The sequence below is a fragment of the Zingiber officinale genome, chromosome 6B, assembly GCF_018446385.1.
Source record: "Zingiber officinale cultivar Zhangliang chromosome 6B, Zo_v1.1, whole genome shotgun sequence".
Lineage (NCBI taxonomy): Eukaryota > Viridiplantae > Streptophyta > Magnoliopsida > Zingiberales > Zingiberaceae > Zingiber > Zingiber officinale.
The window spans coordinates 44,996,365-45,006,222 of NC_055996.1; the positions used below are offsets into that span (position 1 = coordinate 44,996,365).

Here is a 9,858-nt window from a genome sequence, read left to right on the forward strand (position 1 = left end):
CGTGTGAGGTTTCCAGAAACCAAGCAGGCTGTGGCCGTGTGCACCACACGGCCGTGTAGCATTTCCAGAGAGCAGAAGGGTCCTGGACGTGTGAGTCTGCAGTAGTGCGCTGGCGAGAGAAGGAAGGCGGACATGGCGTGTGAATCTCTGCACGGCCGTGTCACGGGCCGTGTGGCGCCCGATTCCTCCTCTATTTAAATCCTCCTTCATGAATTGAAGGGATCTCTCCCCTTTGGGAGAAGGCAAGATTTGGTGGTTTCCTTCTATTCTTGGGAGGATTTCTAGGCGATTCTAAGGGAGTTCTTGACGATTTCGACTCCGGAGCGAGGATTGGATCCGAAGACGAGGCTTCTTCGTAGATAAGTTTTCTCTTTCCCCCTTTTCTTGGTTTCTTGGATTGGGGATTTAAGAAATGCTTGTAATCTTCATTTCTTCGGATATTCTTCCTCGATTCATGGAGTAGATCTTGTATTCTAGGATTAAGGGAGTATTTGTATGATGGATTGATGTAATCTCTTATGGATTTGCCATTTTCTTGTTTCAATGACATTGTCTTGCTTGTATCAATTAGATCTTGAATGATTAATGGTGATTTGTGCTTAATTCTCATTCTTGATTGATTGTTTGGATTTCTTGTGGACTTTGTAAAGATAAACTCTCACTCGATCATCTGAGGGATCCACGTGACAGGTGCAAGCCCGTGTAAGGACGTTTGAGAGATAATCTTGAAGAGGAAATAGGAATATTCAAGAGAGTAGGATGGATTTTGTGATTAGTTTCTTGTATCTTGATAGATTAATAAGTTGTGGGCTTCTATGTTGATATCCGAGGAAGGCATAGTAATAGGTGCGCTTCTGTGTAAGGACAACGTAGGTTCACGTCTAATTGATCATATTTAGATACATTTCTCAGTCCTTAGCCGGTTGTCTATTGCAAGAGAGAACCGGAAACTTTCTACAAGTGTTTGGCAATTGAGGGATAAGAATTGGTGAACGAAACTCCTAGAATCTCCCTTATCATAACCCAAAACACTAAACTCTTGTTTGTAGATCTATAATATTAGATTTGTTTACCTTCACTTTGCATTTGAAACGATTGGATAGTTGTTTAGCTAATTCGCATTGAGACATTTCTAGTGCTTATTCCAGTCCCTGTGGATACGATAATCTTTTATATTACTTGCGGCATTTCCGTACACTTGCGGAGCGTGACAAGTTTTTGGCGCCGTTGCCGGGGACTGCGCTATAACATTAGGAATTATCAATTGAGTTAGACTAAACATAACATTTGTTTTCCTTTCATATTGCATAGTTGTAACTAATCATTAGATTTCTGTTTTTATTTTCTTGTATAACTTTTACTTCTTGTTAATTCTTTTTGTACAAATTCAATTCTGCATTTTTTATTCTTTTATTTTTCTTTTTTCTGTTGAATTGTCATTTGCTATCTTGTTCTTGTGTATGCGAAGATCTAACTTTGTAGAGGAATTCTTTCCTTTTAACCCTGAGATTGACAGAACTTTCCATAAAAGAAGAATTCTGCAAAGGCAAATTGAAGAACAGGAACATTTGAACATGGCGAATAGACCACTCAAGGATTATGCAGCACCTTATGCAAGAGGTTTTCGATCTAGTATTTCAAGACCTCCAGTGGAAGCTAATAACTTTGAGATCAAACCCGCAATTATATCTATGGTGCAGCAGAACCAATTTGGTGGAGGACCTCATGAAGACCCCAATCAACACTTAGAGGTCTTTTATGAAATATGTGGTACCATGAAAATGAATGGAGTTCCTTCAGAAGCAGTTAGATTGTTATTATTTGGGTTTTCCTTAAGAGATAGGGCAAAGCAATGGCTGAATTCTTTGGCCCCTAATAGCATCACCACTTGGGAGCAGTGTGAGCAACAGTTTCTTGATAAATTCTATCCACCAAGCAAAACAGCTCATATGAGGAATTTAATTGCAAGCTTCAAGCAGACTGACTCAGAATCTCTTTTTGAAGCATGGGATAGATATAATAGTATGCTCAGACAATGCCCACATCATGGGTTGGAAAGATAGTTAGTGTTGCACACTTTTTACAATGGTATCAACTATCATACCAAAGTGTCCCTTGATTCAGCTGCTGGAGGGGCACTTATGAATAAAAGTTTAGATGAAGCTGAAGAAATTATTGACAGTGTAGCACAAAATCATCATCAATGGGCAAATGAAAGAAGTGGTGGCTATTCTTCTGTAAACCCAACAATTAAAGCATCAGGGAAGTTTGATGTAGATGCAGTCACTCTTTTGTCTGCAAAATTGGACGCTCTTACAAAGAAATTTGAAAATATGGGGACTAGTGCTAATATGGTCAGTGCTATTAGTACATCTTGTGAAGTATGTGGGAGTTCAGAGCACTCAAATGACTCATGTCCATTGGGAGCTATCACTGCACAAATCAATCAATTGGAACAATGTGATGCAATCGTGAGTTACAATCAAAGGCAGAATAACCCATACTCAAATACTTATAACCCTAGATGGAAGTGTGAGATCTCGGAAATTTAAATAAATAGGGTTATTTCAAAAATAGCCTTATAGAATTTTTCCGGAATTTTTAGGAATTTTCTAGGAATTTTTCGGAGCTCGTACGACGAGTTTTGAGGGGATCAATTTCGGGTTCGGATAAAGCCTATTTGGGATATCCGTTTAAGTGAGGAAATGTTTTTATTATATAAATTCTTTTTCCTTATTTCCTCTCCTAAAACGCCGATTGCCCGAACCCTCTCCTTCCCCCGACTCTTCTCTGTCTCTCTCGCGGAGAAATCGACGCCGGCGGAAACCCTTCATCTTCAGCGATCGTTCTCATCGAGTCGCCGGAGGAGCACATCGCTAGCAGCTGATTTTCTGTTCTCCCCGGTTCCTTAGCGTCTCTGCTCTCGTCTATCTCTCTCATCTTCTCGGCGTCGCAGGCGGAGATCGGGTCTTGGAGCGAGGTGGGAGGTCTGTCGCCTCCTTCAACCTCCGACGTCTCTTCTAATCGACTGCCCACGCCCCTGGATCGATCCAGATCCGCTCGATCCCCGGCATAGGTAAGCTAGCTTTAACCGGATCTTCCTCTTCTTTGGGTTTCCTCCGACTCGTGTCCTAGCACAGTCGATAATTCTTCTTCTTCTCTTGATTTTCGCCGAACCATGCCCTAGGTCCATCGCCGGTGGTTTTCCCTTTGGATCGTTGCTTCGTGAGAGCAGATCGCTGATCAAGAAGGGAGGTCTTAGCCCTAGCCTCGACCTTTCCTCTTCGACGCCGGCTTGGATCTACTGTCTTGTGTTCTAGCTTCCATTTCGCACACGGTAAGCTTCTCAATTAGGTTTTTCTTTAGGTTGCCTTGATGAATTTGGATCTTCTGTTCTTGATTCAAGCCGTAAGATGGTTTCCAGTAGGTTGTGCTGTTCTGGTGGTGGACAGCAGCTCGATCCGGGCAGAGAGGAGGCTCTGTTCCTTTTGATTGAGTGCTGTGGATTAGTATGCATGGTTGTGAGCTAGAGGTACTATCTTGTGGATGTGATCTTAGGTTCCAACAGCAGCTACCCTAACCGGCAGCTACACCTTTGGTTGTGATCTATTGGTGATCACCTTGGATTCGAGGTAAGGAATAGGATAATTGATCTTGTTGTAGATCATGTATTGAAATTGGATATTTGTTTGATGATCTTGTTCTAGATGAATTTGATTCATGTATTGGATTAGAAATGCATTGGATTAATCCATGATTAGTTAATGCATGTGTGTAGATTTAATTGTGTAGAAGAAATCTAATGAAATTGTTAGGGTTAGGGTAATTAACCCTAATCAACCGTTAGATTTTGGTAGCATCATACTCATCGTAGATTTGTTAGTACTGGAGATGGTCGAGTTCGATATTATCCTGGGTATGGATTGGCTGTCTGCTTATCATGCCACAGTTGATTGCCAGAAGAGGGTGGTTACGTTTCGACCTCCGAACCAACCCTCTTGGGATTTCACTGGCATCAGAGACGATGGGATATCGACCATTTCTGCGATACAGGCGCAGAAACTGCTATCACATGGATGTCAGGGATTTCTATTATCTTTGATTAATACTGACGACAGCAGTAGCCCTCAGCTCTCAGACGTCCCGGTGGTCCGAGAGTATCCAGACGTATTTCCAGACGAGCTTCCAGGTTTGCCTCCTCGAAGGCAAGTGGAGTTTGCTATTGAGCTGATTCCAGGGACTGCACCAGCATCGAAAGCTCCGTATCGTATGACACCGAAAGAGTTGGACGAACTGAAGGTTCAACTCCAGGAGTTATTAGATAGGGGATTTATTCGCCCTAGTGTATCTCCGTGGGGCTCTCCTGTACTATTCGTCAAGAAGAAGGATGGTACTCTGAGGTTGTGCATTGATTACAGGCAGCTGAATGCAGTGACTATCAGAAATAAGTACCCCTTGCCACGGATTGAGGATTTATTTGATCAGCTTAGAGATACATCAGTGTATTCCAAGATTGATCTGCGGTCTGGATATCATCAGCTGAGAGTCAGAGATTCTGATATTCAGAAGACAGCATTCCGCACCAGATACGGACATTATGAGTTTTTGGTAATGCCATTTGGGCTTACCAATGCTCCTGCAGTATTTATGGATCTGATGAACCGTATCTTTCTGGAGTACCTAGATCAGTTTGTTATTGTGTTTATCGATGATATATTGATCTATTCACGTTCCGAGGAGGAACATGCGCAGCACCTTCGCATAGTCTTGGAGACTCTTAGACGACATCAGCTGTATGCGAAGTTCAGCAAGTGTGCATTCTGGCTTTCCTCAGTTAGTTTTCTAGGACATGTGGTGTCTAGCCGAGGTATTTCTGTGGATCCTCAGAAGATCGAGGCTATCACTAGCTGGGAGCAGCCGAAGTCAGTCCAGGAGATCCGTAGTTTCTTGGGCTTGGCTGGATATTACCGACGATTTGTTGAGGGTTTCTCCAGCATTGCTATGCCGTTGACACGTCTGACTAGGAAAGGCGTGAAGTTTACGTGGTCAGAGGCTTGCGAGACCAGCTTCCAGGAGTTGAAGCGGAGATTAGTATCAGCACCAGTTTTGGTTTTACCTTCTGGTGATGACGGATTCATACTTTATACAGACGCATCTCTTCAGGGCTTGGGCGCTGTTTTGATGCAGCACGGTAGGGTAGTCTCTTATGCTTCTCGTCAGTTGAAGGAGCATGAGAAGAACTACCCAGTACATGATTTAGAGCTAGCCGCTATTATCTTTGCTTTGAAGATTTGGCGACATCATCTTTATGGTATTACTTTTGAGATTCTTACTGATCATAAGAGTCTCAAATATATTTTCACCCAGAAGGAACTCAATCTCCGACAGAGGAGATGGATGAAGTTCCTGAAGGATTATGATTGTACTATTAGCTACCATCCGGGTAAAGCTAATGTGGTTGCTGATGCACTGAGCAGGAAGTCCAGAGGGACTTTAGCTTGTCACCGAGTTACAGTCACGGACTTGATTCAGGGATTCTCCGAGTTGGGCCTTGAGGAGCAGGGATGGACAGAGCAGGGTATTCTTGTTACCATGATTGCTCAGTCGTCGATCAGGATGAGGATTCGAGAGGCCCAGGCCGGAGATCAGCATTTACAGTTCATTGGCAGCCAGATAGCTTCCGGACAACAGACCGAGTTTACACGAGATAACGAGGGTATTGTTTATTTCCGAGGCAGATTATGTGTACCTCAGTCTCACCCGGTCATGGAGGAGTTACTTCAGAAGGCTCATCATTCTAGATTTGCTATCCACCCAGGTGGGACCCGTATGTACCGGGATTTGAGGCGTTCCTATTGGTGGAACGGTATGAAGAAGGACATCGCAGAGTTTGTTGCTAGATGTCTTATCTGTCAGCAGGTGAAGGCTGAGCACCAAAGACCTGCTGGTTTACTTCAGAGGATCCCTATTCCAGAGTGGAAGTGGGAGCATATTACTATGGATTTTGTGGTAGGACTGCCTAGGACTCGACGAGGCCATGATGCGATTTGGGTAATCGTTGATCGATTAACCAAATCCGCACACTTTTTAGTGATCCGGAAGACTGATTCTCTGGATCGATTAGCAGAGTTATACTGTCGTGAGATTATTAGATTACATGGTGTTCCTTTGAGCATCATATCAGATAGAGACCCACGGTTCACGTCCCGATTCTGGCAGAGTCTGCAGCAGGCCTTGGGCACACAACTTCGTTTCAGTACGGCATTCCATCCGCAGACAGATGGGCAGTCAGAGCGGACCATTCAGACTTTGGAGGACTTGCTGAGGTCTTGTGTTATGGATTTCGGAGGCAGTTGGGAGGACCACCTGCCATTAGTGGAGTTCGCCTACAACAACAGCTATCATTCGGCTATCTAGATGGCACCGTTTGAGGTGTTGTATGGTAGGCCTTGTCGGACACCCATCCTTTGGGAAGAGGTTGGGGAGGCCCAGTTGGTAGGACCTCAGAGAGCTCAGCAGGATGCGGAGCTGGTTCGCACTATCAGACGGAGGATGTCAGAGGCCCAGGACCGTCAGAAAAGTTATGCTGATCAGAGACGGAGACCCCTGGAGTTCTCCATTGGTGATCATGTATTTCTGAGGGTTTCACCCACGAAAGGGGTGAAGAGATTTGGTCTTCGAGGTAAATTAGCTCCGCGATATATCGGGCCTTTCCAGATCTTGGAGAGGATTGGAGCAGTAGCTTACCGTCTGGCGCTACCACCATCTCTAGCTGGCATTCACGATGTATTCCATGTATCTATGCTGAGGAGATACGTATCCGATCCGGCACATGTTCTGTCAGATATATCTGTTCCTATTCAGCCTGATGTTACTTACGAGGAGGTTCCGGTGCGGATTCTGGACCACAGGGAGCGTCAGCTACGGAACAAGACTGCCCGACTGGTTAAAGTCGGATGGCAGCACCATTCTGACGAGGAGGCTACATGGGAGCTGGAGGATACGATCCGAGCTCGATACCCCCATCTTTTTACTTGAGGTATGTGGGTTAGAGTTTCTTTCAGCATTTATACTATTTGGTTATGTTATAGTGTTGGCTGTTGATTATAGCGAAATTTGGGGACCAAATTTTTATTAGTAGGGGAAGGTGTGAGATCTCGGAAATTTAAATAAATAGGGTTATTTCAAAAATAGCCTTATAGAATTTTTCCGGAATTTTTAGGAATTTTCTAGGAATTTTTCGGAGCTCGTACGACGAGTTTTGAGGGGATCAATTTCGGGTTCGGATAAAGCCTATTTGGGATATCCGTTTAAGTGAGGAAATGTTTTTATTATATAAATTCTTTTTCCTTATTTCCTCTCCTAAAACGCCGATTGCCCGAACCCTCTCCTTCCCCCGACTCTTCTCTGTCTCTCTCGCGGAGAAATCGACGCCGGCAGAAACCCTTCATCTTCAGCGATCGTTCTCATCGAGTCGCCGGAGGAGCACATCGCTAGCAGCTGATTTTCTGTTCTCCCCGGTTCCTTAGCGTCTCTGCTCTCGGCTATCTCTCTCATCTTCTCGGCGTCGCAGGCGGAGATCGGGTCTTGGAGCGAGGTGGGAGGTCTGTCGCCTCCTTCAACCTCCGACGTCTCTTCTAATTGACTGCCCACGCCCCTGGATCGATCCAGATCCGCTCGATCCCCGGCATAGGTAAGCTAGCTTTAACCGGATCTTCCTCTTCTTTGGGTTTCCTCCGACTCGTGCCCTAGCACAGTCGATAATTCTTCTTCTTCTCTTGATTTTCGCCGAACCATGCCCTAGGTCCATCGCCGGTGGTTTTCCCTTTGGATCGTTGCTTCGTGAGAGCAGATCGCTGATCAAGAAGGGAGGTCTTAGCCCTAGCCTCGACCTTTCCTCTTCGACGCCGGCTTGGATCTACTGTCTTGTGTTCTAGCTTCCATTTCGCACACGGTAAGCTTCTCAATTAGGTTTTTCTTTAGGTTGCCTTGATGAATTTGGATCTTCTGTTCTTGATTCAAGCCGTAAGATGGTTTCCAGTAGGTTGTGCTGTTCTGGTGGTGGACAGCAGCTCGATCCGGGCAGAGAGGAGGCTCTGTTCCTTTTGATTGAGTGCTGTGGATTAGTATGCATGGTTGTGAGCTAGAGGTACTATCTTGTGGATGTGATCTTAGGTTCCAACAGCAGCTACCCTAACCGGCAGCTACACCTTTGGTTGTGATCTATTGGTGATCACCTTGGATTCGAGGTAAGGAATAGGATAATTGATCTTGTTGTAGATCATGTATTGAAATTGGATATTTGTTTGATGATCTTGTTCTAGATGAATTTGATTCATGTATTGGATTAGAAATGCATTGGATTAATCCATGATTAGTTAATGCATGTGTGTAGATTTAATTGTGTAGAAGAAATCTAATGAAATGGTTAGGGTTAGGGTAATTAACCCTAATCAACCGTTGGATTTCTAATCTAATTGGTGATTAGGGATTAGGTAACTAACCCTAATCGACCATTAGATTTAAATTGGTAAGTTGAGATTGTAGATTAGGGTTTTACCCTAATTTAGTGTTAGAGATTTTATTTAGCTATTCATGTGGATTTAGCTAAATAAAATATATATGTTGTTTGACGCAGGAGTCTGATTTGAGACAGGCGTCTCGACGTTGACTTCGGATTTGGATTGTACCTTCTATTTGAGGCGGGTACCCTTTGACTTATCTTTTGATACTGTCTTATGATATGTATAGTTTATATATAGTTACTAGTGATAGGTGGTAGATTTATTTCTTTCCTGGTCTTAGCTAGTTGATACCTATCACATGCTTCATCTGTTAGTTGCTTTACTTCAGGATTGGATATTTACCTCTTGCCATGTATATATATGTTCATAGAGATGCATATCTATAGTGCTCTACTCTACTGGATTAGTTGCTTTACATGTGTGATACATGCTCTTGGATTCATGATACTTACATGATTGTTATATGTGATGTCTTTGGGTTTATGCTGTTTATATCATGGTTATATATATGCGTTTACCTTTTGGGCACACACATATATGGAGGAGGCTATGTTCAGGTATGACATACTGTAGCATCATGCACCATCCCGCATGATTGCATGCTGGGCGATTGACGACTCCATTATTGTTGAGCTCGTCGGCTGGCTACATACAACGTGACCACTGCATGGGTAGTGGCACGGCACTCAGGGTGTGGGCCTTTGCTTGGCTCCATTGGTCCGCTCATGGGTAGTGTGTTGCAGTGGTAGCGGACAGGATCCCTCCCGTCACTGCGCTGGGAGTTGAGAGCGTTACGCTCCTCACTATGTTTGAGGTAGGAGGATAGGTGTACTCCGACAACATCCCGTCCACTCGGTCACTCATCAGGGGTAGTGAGTGCATGGTGTCACAGCCCTACCTACTCGGTCTCGCCATCGCGTGTGAGACGGCTGACTAGCGTCAGGGGTGACCATGTCATATCGCATCATATGCACAGATTGCATTTATTGTGATTGTTGCATATTGGATGATGCACTTGGGTGACTGCATATGATTGACATGCATACAGGATACATGCGTATTTGTTCTGACTATCTTTATCTGTGTATGTCCACAGTCATTCGCCCAAGCCTCGCAGGTGAGTACAGTTTATTACAGTTATGCAGTTCCTTATTATTCTTGCTATAGATTGTGATTTATGCATATTGTGGGTTACTACAGTTTGTTTCAGCTCTGCATATCTGTTGAACTGTTAGGAGACTATACCGTAGGTTGTATGGTTAGAGAATTGTACTATTGATCCTATGGTTTAGGAGACTGTACCTTAAGATATTACTGGTAGTTATATATTGTT

The 9,858-nt window shown here is 44.0% G+C and overlaps 1 long non-coding RNA gene and 1 other non-coding gene across 2 annotated transcripts; one reads left to right on the forward strand and one right to left on the reverse strand.

Moving 5' to 3' along the window:
* Nucleotides 1–1,947: 1,947 nt before the first annotated feature.
* Nucleotides 1,948–2,053, reverse strand: LOC121993385. Its single transcript, XR_006115240.1, has one exon. It is a non-coding gene; the product is annotated as a small nucleolar RNA R71 (small nucleolar RNA).
* A 5,774-nt stretch (nucleotides 2,054–7,827) lies between these two features.
* LOC121990123 lies at nucleotides 7,828–8,696 on the forward strand. Its single transcript, XR_006114465.1, has 3 exons — nucleotides 7,828–7,954; nucleotides 8,042–8,249; nucleotides 8,639–8,696. It is a non-coding gene; the product is annotated as an uncharacterized LOC121990123 (long non-coding RNA).
* The last annotated feature ends 1,162 nt before the right edge of the window (nucleotides 8,697–9,858 follow it).